Here is a 21,449-nt window from a genome sequence, read left to right as displayed (position 1 = left end):
CGATGCCTTGTTGGTTGTCGTACCCGAAGTATAGATCAGCCTCGTTTCTTCTTCGCCTGCCAAGAACGTCTGTGCGACCAGTGCTGCTGCCTTTAGAGTCAAGTTCTTAGTCTCTATAAGCTTTTGGAATATGCCTGCGTGGCCTATTCCTTCAATAAAAAAGTCTCTCAGTACTTCTCTCCTTAGTTCATCGGGGAACTCACATGAACTAGCCAGCCTCCGAAGTTCCGCCACGAAGTCGGGTATGCTTTGGCCCACACAGCATCTGTAGTTGTAGAACCTGTGTCTGGCCATGTGTAGGCTGCTTGCTGGCTTCAGGTGGTCTCTCACCAGTGTGCTCAACTTCTCAAACGACTTGCTTGCTGGTTTCTCGGGTAGCAGCAGGTCTTTCATTAAAGCGTATGTTTTCGAGCCACAGCTGGTCAAGAGATGGGCTCTTCTCTTGTCTGCCTTATCGTCGCCCAGCCAGTCTTTGGTCACAAAGCTTTGCTGGAGCCTTTCTATAAAGTCATCCCAATTGTCTCCAGCATTGTATTTTTCATCTGAGCTGTTGGTAGCCATTCTGTGGATTCTGTGATCCCGTAACTCGTCGCCACTGTTAAGTCCTGACTCTAATGTACTGACTTACACAAGACACATGCTGAAGTCAAGTTCACTCAGGACCTGCACCTTTAATTCCAGCTCTCCAGTGCTGCACTTGCCTGAGACCTCCCTTTATATACCACAGTGGGACAGGTATGGAGTGTCCCCTGCAAGTGCATCCCTGGTGGTAAGGTATGCTTATTGTTACAGGTCATATCCAGTTACAGTCATGTATAGCATGGTAAGATACAGTTATATACAGTAATGTGAGATACATGACAAGATTACTTTGGTCTCCCTGAGACATCTTCGCAGACTACCTGCGATTACTTTGATACCCGAGACTTAACCAGGCCTCCGCAGGGTTTCTGGCCCTTGATTTGTGTCCGTGATCCTTTTCTAAACTCTGAGGTCCTGCCGCGCTTGCCATTTTATGTAGGGTGTTCGTTTTCCACTCTACTTTGATTCCTAGACCTCGGGAATTACAGGAAGGACTCCACATAATGCAAAGCTTAGGCTTAAACCCAACTGTTAGTTTATTACACAAAAAACAACTAAAAATTACAGATCAAGACTTCTTAGAGAATTGACGGAAGACATACAATCACCCATCGGTGATCGTTGTTCCTTTAACCAGCTGTTCCTCTCTGATGTTTCCTCCTTCTCGTTCTGCTTGTCGATCTGATGTTCTCCCTTCTTGACCTGAGCTGTTGTTCTCAGCTCTTACATATATATCCATTTGATGAATACATCTCCTGCTGGACTGCTTTTCAGTTAATGCGTCTGGATAGGTCTTGATGGCTGTGATGATGGGTCTGGATCAGTTTGGATGGCTGCGATGATGGCTCTGGATCTGTTTGGATGGCCAGGATTTGCACACGGAATCAACAGGGCAAAAGATAACTCCTTATCTTTTGTGCCCCGTTATCCAAGAATGTACGCCTTGTGGGATCCTTTGTTGTTCTGGGTTTTCACAGACTTATCGTCTCCACAGGGAACTGGTTTTCCCCCTCCGGCTCCTCTGCTTGATGTTTAATCAGGTCTAGCTCCTGACTGCAGAATTTGCATTAATCAGTAATGAATCACCACCTGCTCCAGGCTGGCACCCTTTTTCCAGTCAAACAGTCCCAAAGGTTTATTTTAACCCATTTTTAGTCTGTGGCCTCTTGCTGTGCCTCGATCGTGAAAATGTGTAACCTTACAATTCCCAGGTGTCGATGGGGATGTTGCACTTTTTCAAGGAGGCTTTGAGGGTGTCCTTGAAGCAATTCCTCTGCCCACATAAGAACATAAGAAATAGGAACAGGAGTGGGCCATACGGCCCCTCGCATCTGCTCCGCCATCTAATAAGATCATGGTAGATCTGATCATGGACTCAGCTCCACTTCCCCGCCCGCTCCCCATAACCCCTTATCCCCATATCGTTTAAGAAACTGTCTATTTCTGTCTTAAATTTATTCAATATCCCAGCTTCCACAGCTCTCTGAGGCAGTGAATTCCATAGATTTACAACCCTCTGAGAGAAGAAATTTCTCCTCATCTCTGTTTTAAATGGATGGCCCCTTATTCTAAGATCATGCCCTCAAGTTCTAGTCTCCCCATCAGTGGAAACATCCTCTCTGCATCCACCTTGTCAAGCCCCCTCATAATCTTATATGTTTCGATAAGATCATCTCTCATTCTTCTGAATTCCAATGAGTAGAGGCCCAATCTACTTAACCTTTCCTCATAAGTCAACCCACTCATCTCCGGAATCAACCTGGGGCTCGCTTGCCGTGTCAGAGCTTCGAGTGGAGCACTTACTTTGGGAGTCTCGTGTCAGGCTTGCGGACAATGTGGCTTGTCCAGCGGAGCTGATCGAGCGTGGTCAGTGCTTCAATGCTGGGATGTTGGCCTGAGCGAGAACACTGACATTGATGCGTCTATCCTGCCAATAGATTTGTAGGATCTTGTGGAGGCAGCGTTGGTGGTACTTCTCCAGTGTTTTGAGGTGCCTGCTATACATAGTCCATGTCTCTGAGCCATATAGGAAGGAGGGTATCACTACTGCTCTGTAGATCAGGTGCCGAGTTTGAAGTCCTGGTCTTCAAACACTCTCTTCCTCAGGCGACCGAAGGCTGCATTGGCGCACTGAAGGCGGTGTTGCATCTCATCGTTGCTGTCTGCCCTTGTTGATAGTAGGCTCCTGAGGTATGGAAAATGGTCCACGTTGTCCATGGCCTCGTCGTGGATTTTGATGACTAGGGAGCAGGTTGGCAGAGGACCTTTGTCTTACGGATGTTTACTGTAAGGCCCATGCTTTCGTACGCCTCAGTGAAGGTGTTGATGATGGCTTGGAGTTCGACATCCGCATGTGCGCAGATGCAAGCATCGTCAGCATACTGTAATTCGATGATGGAGGATGGGATGACCTTTGATCTGGCCTGGAGGCGGCGAAGGTTGAACAGATTCCTGTTTGTACTGTACATTAGCTTCACTCCAGCAGGGAGCTTGCCAAGGGTGAGATGGAGCATTGCAGCAAGGAAGATCGAGAAGAGCGTTGGTGCAATGACACAGCCTTGCTTGACCCCAGTCCAAACATGGAATGCGTCTATGGTGGATCCGTTGGTCAGGATCACAGCTTGCATGTCATTGTGGAGCAAGCGGAGGATGGTGACAAACTTTTGAGGGCAGCCGAATCTGAGGAGGGAGCTTCATAATCCCTTACGGTTGACAGTGTCGAAGACTTTGGTGAGGTCCAAGAAGGCCATGTGTTAGTGCTGTTCCCTCTTGTATTTCTCTTGTATCTGCTGCATGGTGAAGATCATATCCATTGTGCCCCTTAGTGGGTGGAATCCACTTTGCGACTCTGGGAGGAACTCTTGAGCCAGAGGGAGAAGACGATTGAGGAGGATTCTTGCGATGACTTTCCCGGTGGTCGACAGCAGGGAGACTCCTCTGTAGTTACCGCAGTTAGACTTGTCATCTTTCTTGAAGATGGTCATGATTACAGCGACTCTGAGATCTGGCATGATCTCCTCCTTCCAGATAAGAGAAATGAGGTCATGAATCTGTGATAATAGTGCTTTTCCACCATGTATTAGTGCTTCGGCAGGGATTCCATCTGTTCCTGAGGCCTTGTTGTTCTTCAGTTGTCAGATGCCCTTTTCAACCTCATGCCGGGCTGGGGTCGTGCTGAGATGGTGGCGGGTGACATGCTGCAGGATGGAGTCACGAACACTATCGTTGAAGACAGAGTCTCGGTTAAGGAGATCCTTGAAGTGCTCCTTCCAGCGGGCACTGACTGTCTCTCTGTCCTTGATGAGCACCTCTCCGTTCTTCGCCAGTAGTGGGGTAGGGCTTTGGGTGCTTGGGCCATAGGTTGTCTTGACTGCGCTGAAGAATCCTCGCACGTCGTGGTTGTCGGCTAGCTGCTGGATTTCTTGTGCTTTCTCCACCCACCATCTGTTCTTTAGGTCATGGGTTTTCTGTTAGACCTCGGCCTTCAGATGTCCATAGAGCTGCTTTCTTGCCCTCGAGTTGTGTTGCTGTTTCCAATCCATGAATGCTTTGCACTTGCGGCATGTTAGCTCCTGGATCTCCTGGTCATTTTCGTCGAACCAGTTTTGGTGTTTCCTGGTCGAGTGACCGAGCGTCTCTTTGTAGGTGCTAATTATGGAAGCCTTGAGGGCAGACCAGGCACTGTGGGCACTCTGCATCTCTGGGTCACTAGGAGTCATCAGGTTGGTAGCAAGGCGCTGGCTGAATAGGGTTTTCTTAGCAGGATCTTTGAGTACTTCAGCGTTGATTTTTCTGCGGCATTGTTTCTGTTGCCGTCGCTGTTTTGGGGCAATGTTGATGGTGATGACAGAACAAATTAGGTGCTGGTCCATCCAGCAGTCGTCAACTCCTGTAAAGGCATGGGTGATGCACACGTCTTTGCGGTCCCTCGCTCGGACAATGACGTAGTCTAGCAGATGCCAGTGCTTGGAGCGAGGGTGCTGCCATTAGGCTTTATATTTGTCCTTCTGATGGAACAGGGTATTAGCTATGACGAGGCTGTGTTCTAAGCATTTCTTCAGGAGAAGGGTGCCATTGGAGTTGGCTTTCCCTACCCACTCTCTGCCGATCACACCTCCCCAGAGGTCAGTGTCCTTTCCAACTCTGGCATTGAAGTTGCCAAGGAGGTTCAGCTTGTCGCCCGTTCGGACTTGGGATAGGGATTGTTTGAGGCTGGAGTAGAATTCCTCTTTGGTCCCGTCTGTAGTTTCCAGTTTTGGGGCATATGCGCTGAAGACCATAGCGCACTGGTTCCGGGCTAGGGTGAGCTGAAAAGTCATGAGGCGTTCATTTCTTCCGCAAGGGGAATCTCTGAAACAGCCCACTAGCTCGTTTTTTACAGTGAAGCCTCCTGGGCCTCGGCCTCTGACCTCCGATTCCGCCTGGGCCTCGGCCTCTGACCTCCGATTCCTCCTGGGCCCCGGCCTCTGACCTCCGATTCCTCCTGGGCCCCGGCCTCTGACCTCCAATTCCTCCTGGGCCCCGGCCTCTGACCTCCGACTCCTCCTGGGCCCCGGACTCCGACTCCTCCTGGGCCCGACCTCTGACCTCCGACTCCTCCTGGGCCTGATCCCTGACCTCTGACTCCTCCTGGCTCTGACCTCCAACTCCTCCTGGGTCCCGACCCCTCCACTGGGCTCAGCTTCGCTTCAAGACACCCTACTAATCCACTCCCTGGGCTCCAGTGATGTCGAATGTGGTTGCCCTCTTCGCTTTTGCCGCCCTCTCTGAGCTGCTCACGCTACTCCCTGCAGTGGCTGGCTGCGTGCTGGGGCTGGGCTGCTCCTCTTTATCTGCACTGCTCCTCCGATGGTGTTACATAAGAACGACAGAAATAGAAGCAGGAGTAGGCCTTAGGGCCCCTCGAGCCTGCTCCGCCATTTAATATGATTATGGTTGATCCGATCATGGACTTAGGTCCACTTTTCTGCCCGCTCCCCCTAACACCTTATTCTCTTATCAGTTAAGAAACTGTCTATCCCTGTCTTAAATTTATTCAATGACCCAGCTTCCACAGCTCTCTGAGGCAGCGAATTCCACAGATTTACAAATCTCTGAGAGAAGAAATTCCTCCTTATCTCAGTTTTAAATGGATGGCCCCTTATTCTAAGATTATGCCCCCTAATTCTAGTCTCCCCTATCAGTGGAAACATCCTCTCTGCATCCACCTTGTCAAACCCCCTCATAATCTTATATGTTTCGATAAGATCACCTCTCATTCTTCTGAATTCCAATGAGTAGAAGCCCAACCTACTCAACCTTTCCTGATAAGTCAACCCCCTCATCTCTAGAATCAACCTTGTGAACCTTCTCTGAACTGCCTCCAAAGCAAGTATATCCTTTTGTAATTATGGAAACTAAAACTGTTTCCAAAAGGATTCCTGGTGTGGCCTCACCAATACCCTGTATAACTGTAGCAAGACTGCCCTGCTTTTATATTCCATCCCCTTTGCAATAAAGGCCAAGATACCATTGTACTTCCTGATCACTTGCTGTACCTGCATACTAACCTTATGTGTTTCATGTACCATGATCCCAAGGTCCCTCTGTACTGCAGCACTTTGCAAATTTTCTCCATTTAAATAATAACTTGCTTTTCAATTTTTTTCTGCCAAAGTGCATAAACTCACACTTTCCAACATTGTACTCCATCTGCCAAATTTTTGCCCATTCACTTAGCCTGTCTATGTGCTTTTGCAGATTTTTTGTGTCCTCCTCATACATTGCTTTTCCTCCCATCTTTGTATCATCAGCAAACTTGGCTACATTACACTTGGTCCCTTCATCCAAGTCGTTACTATAGTTGGGGTCCCAGCACTGATCCCTGCGGCCCCCCTACTAATTCCCTCCTCGGTCGGGGAGTCGGTGCTGTGTGCTGGAGCTCGACTGCTCCTCTTTATCCCCGCTGCTCCTCCGATGCTGTTCCCTCCTAGGGAGGAGCAGCGGGGATAAAGAGGAGCAGCCCAGCCCCAGCACACAGCGCCGACCCCCCGACCTAGGGGAGCCCAAACGCCGATTGGGTGACCACTTTATGGAATGCCTCCATTAAGTCCGCAAGCATGACCCCGAGCTTTCGTTCAACTATCATTTTAATTCTCTGGACAATTCCCACTCTGACCTTGGCCTCCAGGAGATGAGGGGTTAACTTATGAGGATAGGTCGAGTAGGTTGGGCCTATACATATTGGAGTTCAGAAGAATGAGAGGTGATCTTATTGAAACTTATAAGATAATGAGGGCGTGCGACGAGGTGGATGCAAAGAGGATATTTCCATTCAGGGAAAACAAAAACTAGGGGATATAGTCTTAGAATAAGGGGCTGCCCATTTAAAACTGAGATGAGGAGAAATTTCTTCTCTCAGAGTGTTGTAAATCTATGGAATTCTCTGCCCCAAAGAGCTGTGCAGGCTGGGTCATTGATTATATTTAAGGTAGAGATGGACAGATTTTTGAGCAATAAGGGGGTAAAGGGTTATGGGGAGCAGGCAGGAAAGTGGAGCTGAGTCCATGATCAGATCAACCATGATCTTATTGAATGGTGGAGTAGGCTCGAGAGGCCAAATGGCCTACTCCTGCTCCTATTTCTTATGTTCCTACACTGTTTCACTGAAATTCAACGTAAGATTGAGGAACAGCACCTCATCTTTCTATTCGGCACGTTACAACCATCTGACTCAACACTGACTTCAACAATTTCAGATCATAACCTCTGCGCCTATTTGTTCAGATAGCAGCTGTTGCTGATGATTCTGATATTCCCATTTACACCTCCTCTAGACCCATCTTTTGTTCCTTTACTTGTCCCATTACCATCTCCTTTTGCCTTGCATCATCATCCCTTTTGTCATTTAATCTCATCTGTCTTTCACCCTATCGCAGACCTTCCTTTTGTTCTTTCCTCCCCTCCCCTTTTCCCTGTCTCTGTGATCCTGATCAACGGATCCACCACAGACCCAATCCACGTCCGGACCGGGGTCAAGCAGGGCTGCGTCATCGCGCCAATCCTCTTCTCGATTTTCCTCGCTGCAATGCTCCACCTCACGCTCAACAAGCTTCCCGCTGGAGTAGAACTAAACTATAGAACCAGTGGGAACCTGTTCAACCTTCGTCGCCTGCAGGCTAGATCCAAGACCGTCCCATCCTCTGTCATTGAACTACAGTGCACGGATGATGCTTGCATCTGCGCACATTCAGAGGCTGAACTCCAAGCCATCATCAACATATTCACCGAGGTGTACGAAAGCATGGGCCTTGCACTAAACATCCGTAAGACAAAGGTCCTCCACCAACCTGACTCTGCCACACAGCACTGCCCCCCCCACCCCATCATCAAGTTCCACGGCGTGGCCTTGGACAACATGGACCACTTTCCATACCTCAGGAGCCTATTATCAGTGAGGGCAGACATTGACGATGAGATTCAACACCGCCTCCAGTGCACCAGCGCAGCCTTCGGTCACCTGAGGAAGAGAGTGTTCAAAGATCAGGCCCTCAAATCTGGCACCAAGCTTACGGTCTACAGGGCTGTAGTGATACCCGCCCTCCTGTATGGCTCAGCGACGTGGACCATATACAGTCGACACCTCAACTCACTTTCTAAATACCACCAACGATGTCTCCGCAAGATTCTGCAAGTCCCCTGGGAGGATAGACGCACCAACGTCAGTGTTCTCGATCAGGCCAACATCCCTAGCATCGAAACACTGACCACACTCGACCAGCTCCATTGGGCGGGCCACATTGTCCGCATGCCCGACACAAGACTCCCAAAGCAAGCACTCTACTCGGAACTCCTACACGGCAAGCAAGCCCCAGGTGGGCAGAGGAAATGTTTCAAGGACACCCTCAAAGCCTCCTTGATAAAGTGCAACATTCCCACCGACTCCTGGGAGTCCCTGGCCCAAGACAGCCCAAAGTGGAGGAGGAGCATCCGGGAGGGCGTTGAGCACTTCGAGTCTCGTCGCCAAGGGCATGCAGCAAATAACCGCAGGCAGTGGAAGAAGCGTGCGGCAAACCAGATTCCCCACCTACCCTTTTCTTCAATGACCTGTGACAGAGACTATAATTCCCGTAATGGACTGTAGTCACCTAAGAACTCACTTTTAAAGTGGAAGCATGTCTTCCTCGATTTTGAGGGACTGCCTATGATAATGACTTGCTTAAAACCTGTTACATTGCTATCCTTTTCCACAATGCTGCCTGACCCGCTGAGTGTTTCCACCATAATCTGTTTTTGTTTCAGATTTCCAGCACCTGCAGTATTTTGCTTTTATATAAGGGATGAGAGTTGAAACAATCTAAGGTGAGAAGATTAGAAAATATTAAAAAACGTAACAGATACTATAGTGTCTGAATATTTCCCTCACTACTCCTTTGTGAGAGTTGCAACACAGTGTGAGAGGAGAGGTTTCCTCATTTACTTCCTGGAAAACATAATAAAATATTAACACAAATCTGACATTCACACATTGAATAGTCCAGGAGTGGCTCACATTTCTTTTTCTGACTGATCACACGGTATGTATACAGCACTGTAGTTTATAAACAAACAAGCAGTCATCCTGAGCATGGGACTAAGCCACACAGCTGCTGGCCTTACTACAATGGGCCTCAGAGATGACACCATCATGTATGACGCTGCAGTATACAACATGGTTTGGAAAGTTATAATCCATTGTATATACATCAAACTCATCTATTCCAGAGATGATTGATAGATATTTGGCTGACCTACCATACACTCAGCTGGATAAGTAGGACAGGGCTGCTTTGGACTGCACCATGGTTGACCAAGGCACCTCTGGCTTCAGCAGTTTTATGATAATTTTATGAGAAGCTCACCTCACAAAATGTTCCTGTCCTAAGTATTTTATTTTTACATTTTCATCTAACTTGACACCCAACACCTGGAGAGACATAGATATCACACTTCTCCTCAAAAGATTAGCATCCCTAAGTGTCTCCTGCAAACTAGTCTTATTCGTTAATAGTAACCTGAAGTTTTTAATGAAAGTTACGGCTATGCAATGCATCTAACATCTGAATTGATATTTTTTGCCCAGTTTGATATTGTGACAAAAATGATCTAGATATTGGTTTTGGTGGCTGCCCATTTAAATCAAGTAATTGTCCATAAGATGTTTGACAGCTACATAATTCAAAGTCATGCAACAAGCTGAACCTAATCCCTTTTAAATCCAGTTTTTGTGCAGAATTTTGGGGGGCAGAATTTTCACGAGGGTTCTCTGATTCTCCGTAACTTTGGCAAAAAACCTGGGGAAACAGCATAAATGGCTGTTTATGCAGTTTGCAGTTTCCACCGATCTTCCACCAATGTTACAGTGGGAGATCAGTAGAAACCCTGTGTTTAATAGATGGAACTCACCTGTGGAAGGCATGTAATGGGCATTAAAGCCTAGAAATATAAAATAAATAGATTAGCAATACTGATAAAATAAGAGAGGAATCTTATACAGTCATATCAAGCATTCATAGTGCACAGTAATTTCCAGCTTTATATCTATTATTTTCCAGATATGCTTATAATTAGCTGATCCAATTGTGATGCTTTCCATAGATGCAAAGAAACCACTTAGTTGAGAGAAGTTTATCAAACGAGCAGGGAAGTCAGTGTGATTTGACAATTAGTTTATGGAGTTCCTCTTGCTCCTCTAATTCCACCCACCCCACCCATCGGTTCTGTATTTTCACAAATGGGATCATTCTTCCACGTTTTAACATTTTAGGAGGTAACACATTGGGGTTGCCCCATCCTTGCTCTTATATGCTACTGTTTTTGAACATCTCATGGACCTTTTACTTTATCATTTCAAATATCTAGGAGTTCAAGTAATTTCAGAACTTGTTTCTCTATATGGAGCCAACAAACAGGACTTTGTTGATCTACTGACTACACTGTTTGATTCAGCAGTTGCGACTCTGCGTTGCTTTTCAGTCATTTCAAGTCTTTGCTGCTGAATTCTTTTGTCTTCTAGACTTCTCTGGACATCTTGACTATGTTTCCACTTTGAACCACACTGGATTACATCACTATGTTTCTACACTGGACTCCACTGGATTACACTGCAAGACTTACCTGCTGTCTCTCTATCTCTGCTGCTAATATATATATTTATTTTTAACTCTTAAATTGTGGCTGTGTCTTTGCTGAACTGGTTCTACTGGTTTTTCAACCTTGTTGGCTTCTAGCTAGCAGTAGCTGTTTCACTTGCTGTCTGGTGACTTGTTCTACTGGTTTTCAGCTTGCTGGTCGCTGGCTTGTGGTTTTACTTTTTCTCCGCCGCTTTGATCTACAATGACCTCCAACTTGCTTCTATTTCATCATCATCCTTCTGCACCGCTACCAACCCTCATTCCTATGGCAAACTCCATCCTTGAACTCTCTACCCTTCAAATAGTTTCTGCTTGGACAGTGGTTCGTCGCTGCTCCATGCCAGCCCCATCCTGCTTATGTCGGCTTTGTTCCTCCATGGGACCTCTGACTTTGACCCTGGTCTTCCTACTATTCTCTCAAACCTATACCCTTGCTACCAGGAATTACTGATTATAAACAGGCCTGTGTAAACTGAGCTTTTCCCGTGTCCATTCGCATGCACACTTTTGTTGCCGCTCCGGACCCGAGCCATTCAATATTTTTCCATTTTTTTTTCTACTTTTCCTTTTCTCTCTATTCCTGCCTGACCGTTCTCTCCTGTCATCATGACTCCTTTCATTTCTCCTCTCTCGGATACTCTGCCCTCCCAAATCTGTACCCCAATCCTTCATTACTCTTTGACCTTCCTACTCTCCTGCTGCTGTCCCAGCCTTGACTCCCTCTTAGATAAGCCCACAGCTTCCTGGTGTGCCTCTCTTAGCATCCTATGAAGAGCCCGTCGAGGCTCTTGGCACTGCCTCTTTACGAGCAGCAACCCCAACTGTCTCACCCTATTCTCTCGCTGACCTTCCCGCCCAGTGCGCCCATTGGGGGCTAATCTTGTCAATCTCCACCCCATCCAACTCATCCCCCGCCCCCCCCAGCTCTGACCCTGTGGACGCAGGCAGTGGGGCAGCCATCATGGATCCTCTCCGCATCTCCATCCAAAATGTCCGTCACTTACGAACAAGGCCATTCCCATCCATGAGGTTATTATGGATGATGGTAGCGACATCATGGCTCTGATGGAAACTTAGTTGAGGGGCAATGACACGATACCCTTAAATGAAGCCTCGCCGCCTGGCTATACCTTCCACCACTTGCCCCGCTCAGACCGCCGTGGTGTCGGTGTGGCTCTCATCACCAAATCAAACCATGGTCTGTCCCCCTACTCCTCCGGCACTTTCTCCTCCTTCGAGCATCTCACCCTATTCCACCCCACTCTCCTCTCATTTAAAATTATTGTTCTCTACCACCCACCCAAGTACTGTAAAAATGTTATTACCGAGATATCTTCACTACTTTCCTCCCTCAGCCTCTGCACCGAACGACTTCTCATCCTCGGTGATTTCAACCTCCATCTCAATTCATCGCTCTCTCTCCTCTGAGTTCACCAGCGTTCCATCCTCCCTTAATCTCTCCCTCCATGTAAACTCCCCAACCCATATTCATGGCCACCTTCTCGACCTTGCCATCTCTCTTGGCCTCGCTACTCCCATTGTGTCAATTGCAGATAAGGCCATCTTTGACCACTTCCTCGTATCGCTCTCCACCCACAACCTCCTGCCAATCCCCATCGCCCACCAACCCTCCCCCAACTCTCTTACAACTGCACTTATGAAATCCCAATTGTCCAGCCTTTGGCCCTCCATTCAGCACAACATTTCTGAAGCTACCGATCTGCTCAAACACACCCTCACCACCACCTTTGATGCCCTAATCCCTGTTAAACAATTACTCTCGCTCAACCTGGTCAGTCCCCCTGGTACAGTCCTGATCTTCGCTCCCTTAAGTCCAAGGGATGCAGACTTGAGCGGATATTGCAGACATCTGATTTAGTCATTCACCGCCAGATCTGGCTGGACCATATCAAGCATTATCAGGTCCTGCTCTCGTCTGCCAAAATTGCTCAGTATTCCAGAATCATCCTGGAATGCAAAGATAAACCCCGGCTTCTATTCTCCATCTTCCTAAACCCCTCTTTCCTGTCTCCTCCGCCCTCACCTCTGACAGAAAGTGTGAGGATTTCTTTGTCTCTAAGATTGAGACCATCCGTTCAGCTGCTTCTGCCACTTTACTTCCTTCCCCTAGCCCACTGGGCCAAACTTCCTCGAAGGATCCCCCCTGCCTGAGCACTGAACTCGCATCTTTCTCCAGTTTCTCTCTGATTTCCCCTCATGAGCTCTCCACACTCATTTTGTCCATTTCCTGCTCCCTCGACCATATTCCCACCAAACTACTAACCATCCAACATCCTTTTCTGGCTCCCATGTTAGCTGACATTTTAACAGTTTTCTCTCCTCGGGTACCGACCCCCTCTTCTTCAAATCTGCCATCAACACCCTTCTCAAAAAACCAACCCTTGACCCCTCAGTCCTTGCAAACTACCATCTCCAACCTTCTTTTCCTCTTCAAAGTCCTTGAACGTGTTGTCGCCTCCCAAATCCGTGTCCATCTTTCCTGGAACTCCATGTTTGAATCCCTTCAATCTGGTTTCCGCCCCTGCCACAGTACCGAAACGGCTCTCAGCAAAGTCACAAATGACATCCTTTGTGACTATGACAAAGGCAAACTATCTCTCCTCATCCTTCTTGGCCTGTCTGCAGCTTTTGATACGGTTGAACACTCTATCCTTCTCCAACCCCTCGCCACCGTCATCCAGCTGGGTGGGACTGCACTCGCCTGGTTCTATTCTTATCTATCTAATCGTAGCCAGAGAATCACCTGCAGCGGCTTCTCTTCCAGCTCCTGTTTCGTTACCTCTGGTGTCCCCCAAGGATCTATCCTTGGCCCCCTCCTATTTCTCATCTACATGTTGCCCTTGGCGACAACATCCAAAAACACAGCATCAGTTTCCATGTGTATGCTGATAATGACACCCAGCTCCACCTCACTGCCACTTCTCTCGACCCCTCCAAAGTCTATAAATTGTCAGACTGCTTGTCCGACATCCAGTTCTGGATGAGCAGAAATTTTCTCCAATTAAATATTGGGAAGACCGAAGCCATTGTTTTTGGTCCCCGCCACAAACTCTGTTCCCTAGCCACTGAATCCACCCTCTGGTTAATATCTGTCTGAGGCTGAGCCACAGTATCAGCTGTGGTTCAGTGGGCAGCACCCATGCCTCTGAGTCAGAAACTTGTGTGTTCAAGTCCCACTCCAAGGACTTAAGCACAAAATATCTAGGCTGATGCTCCAGTACAGTGCTGAGGGAAAGCTGCACTGTCGGAGGTGCCGGCTTTCAGATGAAATGTTAATCCGAGGCCCTGTCTGCTCTCTCAGGTGGACGGAAAAGATCCCATGGCACTATTTAGAAGAGAAGAGGAGTCATCCACAGTGTTCTGGACAATATTTATTCCTCAATCAATATCACTAAAGCAGATTATCTGGCCATTATCGCATTGCTGTTTGTGGGAGCTTGCTGTGCACAAATTGGCTGCCGCGTTTCCCACATTACAACAGTGACTACACTCCAAAAGTACATCATTGGCTGTAAAGTGCTGTGGTCATGAAAGGCGCTATATAAATGCAAGTCTTTCTTTTCTTTCACACTGCTCGGAATCTTGGTGTCATACTTGACCCTGAAATTAGCTTCTAACCACATATTCACAGCATGACTAAGACCACTTTGTGATGTCCAGGAGTTTACGTTGGGCAATGGTATCAAACACGTCCGGACAGCACCGTTTAAGCCGGCTTCCAATGGCCAGGCGGAACATGCGGTGCAAGTCATAAAACAGGGCATGCTACGCATCCAAGGACCCTCCCTTCAGTACCACCTATCGCGCCTCCTGCTGGCCTACAGGTCCCGCCTGCACTCGCTCACGAGAGTCCCGCCAGCAGAACTCCTCATGAAACGCACGCTTAAAACGCGGCTGACTCTCATTCACCCAGCCCTGATAGACATTGTTGAGGGCAAGCGCCAGTCCCAAACCGAGTTCCATGATCGAAACTCAAGGGGAAGGTGTATAGAAATGGATCACCCGGTATTTGTTCTTAACCATGCTTTGGGACGCAAGTGGCTTGAGGGCACAGTAATTGGCAAAGAAGGGAATAGGGTCATAGTGGTCAGACTAAACAATGGGCAGATATGCCGCAAACACTTGGACCAAGTAAAGAAAAGGTTCCGCATAGACACGGACGAAGCTGAAGAAGAGCATGAGATGTCACCCACACCACTGCCAGTGGACGAGCAACGAGAACAATCCACAGCATGCACAGTCCCTGCGGCCAGCCCGGACAGGCCGTAATCACCTCAGGTGACAGAGATGCATACCGAGGCTCAGCCACCAGAGCCACAACTGCAGCGCTCCACGAGAGAGCATCGACCACCTGAAAGACTTAACCTTTGACACAAAAAGACGTAAGGGGGGGAGGTGATGTCATGTATGTAACCATCATGCAACGGTAATCTTCATGTAACTGTAACCTTCATGCAACTCCTGTACATTGTACTTATACCCTAGAAATGCACACCCTGACCACTCACACAGCCAGCGTGAGAAACCGTACGCAGACTCTCCACGGTGATGGATGTCGTGCACGAGTTTAATATGATGCACTCGATCCATTTTGAGAATGCATCAACAATGATCAGGAACATTTTCCCCATGAACGGGCCCGCATAGTTTACGCGAATACGTGACCATGGCCTGGTGGGCCAGGGCCACAGGCTAAGTGGGGCCTCCCTGGGGGCATTGCCCAGCTGGGCACACGTCGTGCACCTGCGAACCCAGTGTTCCAGGTCTGAGTCAATCCCCGGCTATCATACTTGTGACCGGGCAATGGCCTTCATTAATACAATGCCAGGGTGCTCGCTGTGGAGTTCCCTGATGAATGCTTCCCTGCCTTTCTGGGGCATGACTACCCGGCTGCCCCATAGCAGGGAGTCGGCTAGGATGGAGAGCTCATCCATCCGTCTCTGAAGCGGTCTGACCTCCTCGGGGCACGCCCTGTGTGCGGGCACCCAATCCCCAGTCAGGACACATTTCTTTATCATGGATAGGAAGGAGTCTCTGTTGGTCCAGAGTTTGATCTGGCGGGCTGTGATGGGGGAGCCTGCGGTGTCAAAAGCCTCAACGGCCATTGACCATCTCAGCGCTTTGTTCTGCTGACCCCTCGGTGGTGGCCAGTGTGAGCCTGCTGAGTGCGTCAGCGCAATTCTCGGTGCCTGGCCGGTACCGTATGGTGTAGTCATACGCAGCCAGCGTGAGAGCCCATCGCTGTATGCGAGCTGACGCATTGGCATTGACAGCCTTGCTGTCGGACAACAGGGATGTTAACGGCTTGTGGTCTGTCTCTAGCTCGAACCGTCTACCGGAAAGGTACTGATGCATCTTTTTCACACCGTAAACACAAGCGAGTGCTTCCTTTTCGACCATGCTGTATCCACGCTCTGCCTGGGAGAGTGACTCGGTTGGAGTCGGCCATCGTCATTACCCTGCTGCAAAACACAGCCAACCCCATAGGACGATGCATCGCACGTTAAAACCAGTTTTTTACAGGGGTCATACAAAGTCAACAGTTTGTGAGAACACAGCAGGTTCCTCGCCTTATTGAAATCCCATTCTTGACAGACCCCCCAAAGCCATTCACAACCTTTACGCAGGAGCATGTGTAACAGCTCCAACAATGTGCTTAAGTTCGGCAGAAAGTTCCCGAAATAGTTCAAAAGTCCCAGGAATGATCGTAACTCCGACGTGTTGCCGGGCCTGGGCGCCCGGCGGATCGCCTCCGCTTTTGATTCAGTGGGCCTGATCCCATCTGTGGCAACCTTACTGCCCAAAAACTTGACCTCTGTGGCCAAAAACACACACTTGGCCTTTTTCAGCGGCAAGCCTACCCGGTCCAGTTGGCATAGCACCTCCTCTAGGTTGTGGAGGTGTTCCTTGGTGTCTCGACCTGTCATAAGGATGTCGTCTTGGAATACGGTTGTTCCAGGAATGGATTTGAGCAATCTTTCCATGTTCCGCTGAAAGATAGTTGCCAAACGGACACCTGTTGTAGATAAATAATCCCTTGTGCGTCGTGATGGTGGTCAGAAGCTTGGATTCTTCAGCCAGTTCCTGAGTTATGTAGGCCGAAGTGAGGTCCAGCTTCGTGAACAGCTTGCCACCTGCCAGCGTGGCAAAAAGTTCCTCCACTCTCGGGAGCGGGTATTGGTCTTGCAGTGACACTCGGTTGATGGTGGCTTTGTAGTCGCCACAAATCCTGATCGAGCCATCTGCTTTAAGGACAGGAACAATGGGACTTGCCCAGTCACTGAATTCAACGGCCGAAATTATGCCCTCTCTGAGCAGCCTGTCTAATTCACTTTCAATTTTCTCACGCATCACATATGGCACCGCTCTGGTTTTGTGGTGCACTGGTCTGGCGTCCGGAGCGATGCGTATCACTACTTTAGTGTCCTTGAACGTTCTGACACCGGGTTGAAACAGTGACCTGAATTTTTATATGATATGTGCGCATGATCTTCGCTCCATAGATGAAATGGCATCCACATCCCCCCATTTCCAATTGATCTCGGCTAGCCAACTTCTCCCCAAAAGCGCGGGGCCATTACCCGGGACGATCCAGAGTGGCAGCCGGTTCTGTGATGCATTATGTGTTACCACCAAGTTTGCACTGCCTCGCACTGGGATCATCTCTTTGGTGTACGTCCTTAGCTGCGTGTCAATGCGTTCCAGTTTGGGCCTGCTAGCTCTGTGTGGCCATAGTCTCTCAAATTGTTGGGTGCTCATAAGTGACTGGCTAGCTCCCGTATCCAGCTCCATGCACACTGGGATGCCATTCAATAAAACTTTCATCATCCTGGGTGGCATTTTAGTGTATGAGCTGTGGACGTCAGCCACGTGAAGCCGCTGAACTTCAGCATCCATAGCTTTTCCCCAGGCATCATCCTGCATTACAGACCCCTCGTCTGGTTCCTCTGTCTCACAGATTAGCCTCACCACAGCCTTTTTGCACATCCTGGCCAAGTGTCCACTGAAGTTACAAATCCTACAGGTATATTGCTGCAACCTGCAGCTTTTCACAGTATGTCTACCCCCGCATCGCCAGCATGAGCTGAGATTGTTGTTAACAAAGGGGCTGTTACCAGGCATTCCTCACTGATTGCCCATTTGGTTGTTTCTAAGCACACTGATGGTGGGTTTTAATGGTCCCATCGCGAGATGCATTGTTCCTCGTGATGGCGTGAATTGCCGATCCCCTTTCCATTGTCCCTGTTGCGGGCACCCTAGAGTCTGTTTTTGCCTGGGCAGTTTCGAAATGCCCTTGCCTGCCTGCGGGGTCCTTGGCCGGGTTCACAATGTTAAGTCCATCGCCACATTTGGACCAGGGCTGCACGTGTAAATTAGCTTGCTCTCCTCTTCCCCTGCCATGAAGGTCTGAGCTATCAACGCCGCCCCTTCTAAAGTCAAGTCCTTGGCCTCTATGAGCTTCCTGAAAATCCCGACATGATTAATGCCCTCAATGAAAAAGTCCCTTAACATCTCCCCCCTGCAGGCGTCTGTGAACTTACAGAGACTGGCCAAGCGCCGCAGGTCCGCAACGAAGTCCGAGATGTATTGTCCCTCCCGACGCCGTGTGTAGAACCGGTGCCGGGCCATGTGTACGCTACTCGCTGGCTTGAGATACTCATTGATCAGCTGGCTGAGCTCTTCAAAGGACTTGTCCACTGGCTTTTGGGATGCGAGCAGGTCTTTCATCAGCTCATACGTCTGTGGTCCGCAGCTGGTCAGTAGATGCACCCTCCGCTTGTCAGCCGCTGTCGCTCCCAGCCAGTCCTTCGTGACAAAGCTCTGCTGGAGTCTTTCCACGAAGTCGTCCCAGTCCTCACCCACACAGTAACGTTTCTCTGTGCTACCGGTGGCCATCCTTGTGGTTCAGTGATTCCCGTTTCTCATCGCCAAATATGGTGTCCCTGCACCGCACTACAAACTCACACGAGGCATGTACTGCAGACACAGTCACTACGTGATCTTAACCTTTATTCCCAGGACCAAGGAGTGCTGACCCTGGGTGGGACCTCCCCTTTTATACCTGGAGACCCAGGTGAGGAGTGTCTCCCACAAGTTCACCCCCTGTGATCAGGGTGTGCATTTCTAGGTAAGTACAGTGTACAGGAGTTGCATGAAGGTTACAGTTACATGAAGATTACCGTTGCATGATGGTTACATACATGACACACTTATTTCCACCTCCGTAACATCGCCCATCTCCGCACTTGCCTCAGCTCAACCTTTGCTGAAACCCTCATCCATGCCTTTGTTACCTCCTGGCTAGCCTCTCACATTCTACCCTACATAAGCTTGAGGTGATCCAAAACTCGGCTGCCCATGTACTAACCTGCACCAATCCCGTTCACCCATCACCGCTGTGTTCGCTGACCTACATTGGCTCCCAGTTAAGCAACGCCTCAATTAAAAAATTCTCATCCTTGTTTTTAAATCACTCCATGGTCTTAGCCTCCCTATCTCTGTTGTTGTGTATCTGTAAAGCATGCACTCCCATATTCTATCACCAGAGAGCACATCCCCTGAAGTCCCAAGGGATCCCAGCATCCCTTGGGAGCACTGTATATAAGCCGGCCACTAAAGCCTGTTACTCACTCTGGAGTGTCTTAATAAAGACTCAGGTCACTGTTACTTTAACCTCCCTGTGTGCAGTCTCATCTGTGTTAGGAACACAACAACTGGCGACGAGTATACGAATCCAACGCAAAGATGCAGCAAACTGTGGGCATCCTGGAGAAGTTCTCGGAGGGTGAGGACTGGGAAGCCTATGTTGAATGGCTAGACCAGTACTTTGTAGCCAATGAGCTGGACGGAGAAGGAAGCGTTGCAAAAAGGAGAGCGGTCCTCCTCACAGTCTGCGGGGCACTGACCTACAGCCTCACGTAGAATCTTCTGGCTCTGGTGAAACCCACAGATACATTGTATGAGGAGCTGTGTACACTGGTTCGGGAGCAACTTAACCCGAGGGAGAGCGTGCTGATGGCAAGGTATCGGTTCTACACATGCCAGCGATCTGAAGGTCAGGAAGTGGCGAGCTATGTTGCTGAGCTAAGGCGACTTGCAGGACAATGTGAGTTTGTTGGCTACCTGGAGCAAATGCTCAGAGATTTTTTTGTACTGGGCATTGGCCACGAGACCATCCTAAGAAAACTTTTGACTGTAGAGACACCGACCCTCAGTAAGGCCATTGCGATAGCACAGGCGTTTATGTCCACCAGTGATAACACCAAACATATCTCTCAGCACACAAGTGCTAGCAATGTTCATAAATTAACTGGAACTGCGAGCAGAAATGTACAGGGCAGAAACCACGAGTCTGCAACTGCCAGCAGGCCTCAAGTGACCCAGATGACTGAGAGTCCGCAACAAAGGATGAATGCAAGGCAATTCACACCTTGTTGGTGTTGTGGAGGCTTCCATTCAGCCTATTCATGCTGCTTCAAAGGGTATGTTTGCAAGAGCTGTGGAACAATGGGGCACCTCCTACGAGCTTGCAGACGAGCTGCAAGCTCTGCAAAACCTGCTAACCACCACGTGGCAGAGGAAGATCAAAGCATGGATCAAAGCAATTTCGAGCCTCAGAGAGAGGAGGCAGATGCTGAAGTACATGGGCTGAACACATTTTTGATGAAATGTCCACCTATAATGCTAAATGTAAAATCGAATGGCTTACCCGCAGCCATGGAACTGGATACTGGCGCAAGCCAAACCATCATGACTAAAAAGATGTTTGAGAGACTGTGGTGCAACAAGGCACTCAGACCAGCCCTGAGCGCAATCCACATGAAACTGAGAACGTATACCAAAGAGCTTATCACTGTCCTGGGCAGCGCCATGGTCAAGGTCAACTACGGGGGCACGATGCATGAATTGCCACTCTGGATTGTCCTGGGCAATGGCCCCACACTGCTGGGCAAAATCCGCTAGAACTGGGATGACATCCGAGCGCTATCACATGTCGATGAGGTCTCATGTACCCAGGTTCTTAACAAATTTCCTTCCCCTTTTGAGCCAGGCATTGGAAACTTTTCCGGGCGAAGGTGCGGATCCACTTGGTCCCAGAGGCACGACCCATTCACCACAAGGCGCGAGCGGTACCTCACATGATGAGGGAGAGAGCGGAAATCGAGCTGGACAGGCTGCAACGCGAGGGCATCATCTCCCCAGTGGAATTCAGCGAGTGGGCCAGCCTGATTGTTCCAGTACTCAAAAGTGATGGCACGGTCAGGATTTGCGACGATCAAAAAGTAACTATTAATCGATCCTCGCTACAGGACCAATACCCGCTACCTAAGACAGCCGATCTATTTGTGACGCTGGCAGAAGGCAAGACGTTCACCAAGCTCTACCTGACTTCGGCCTACATGACGCAGGAGCTGGAGGAGTCTTCGAAGCGCCTCACCTGCATCAACACGCACAAGGGACTGTTCATCTACAACATATGCCCGTTTGGAATTCGGTCGGCTGCAGCGATCTTCCAGAGAAACATGGAGAGCCTACTCAAGTCGGTACCATGCCCGGTGGTTTTTCAGCCGACATATTGGTCACGGATCGGGACACCGTCGCGTACCTACAAAACCTGGAGGAGGTCCTCCAGTGACTGGATCGCTTAGGGCTGCGGCTGAAGAGGTCGAAATGCGTCTTCATGGCAACAGAAGT

The sequence above is a fragment of the Pristiophorus japonicus genome, chromosome 4 (genome assembly GCF_044704955.1).
Source record: "Pristiophorus japonicus isolate sPriJap1 chromosome 4, sPriJap1.hap1, whole genome shotgun sequence".
Lineage (NCBI taxonomy): Eukaryota > Metazoa > Chordata > Chondrichthyes > Pristiophoridae > Pristiophorus > Pristiophorus japonicus.
This window is presented reverse-complemented; position numbering follows the sequence as displayed.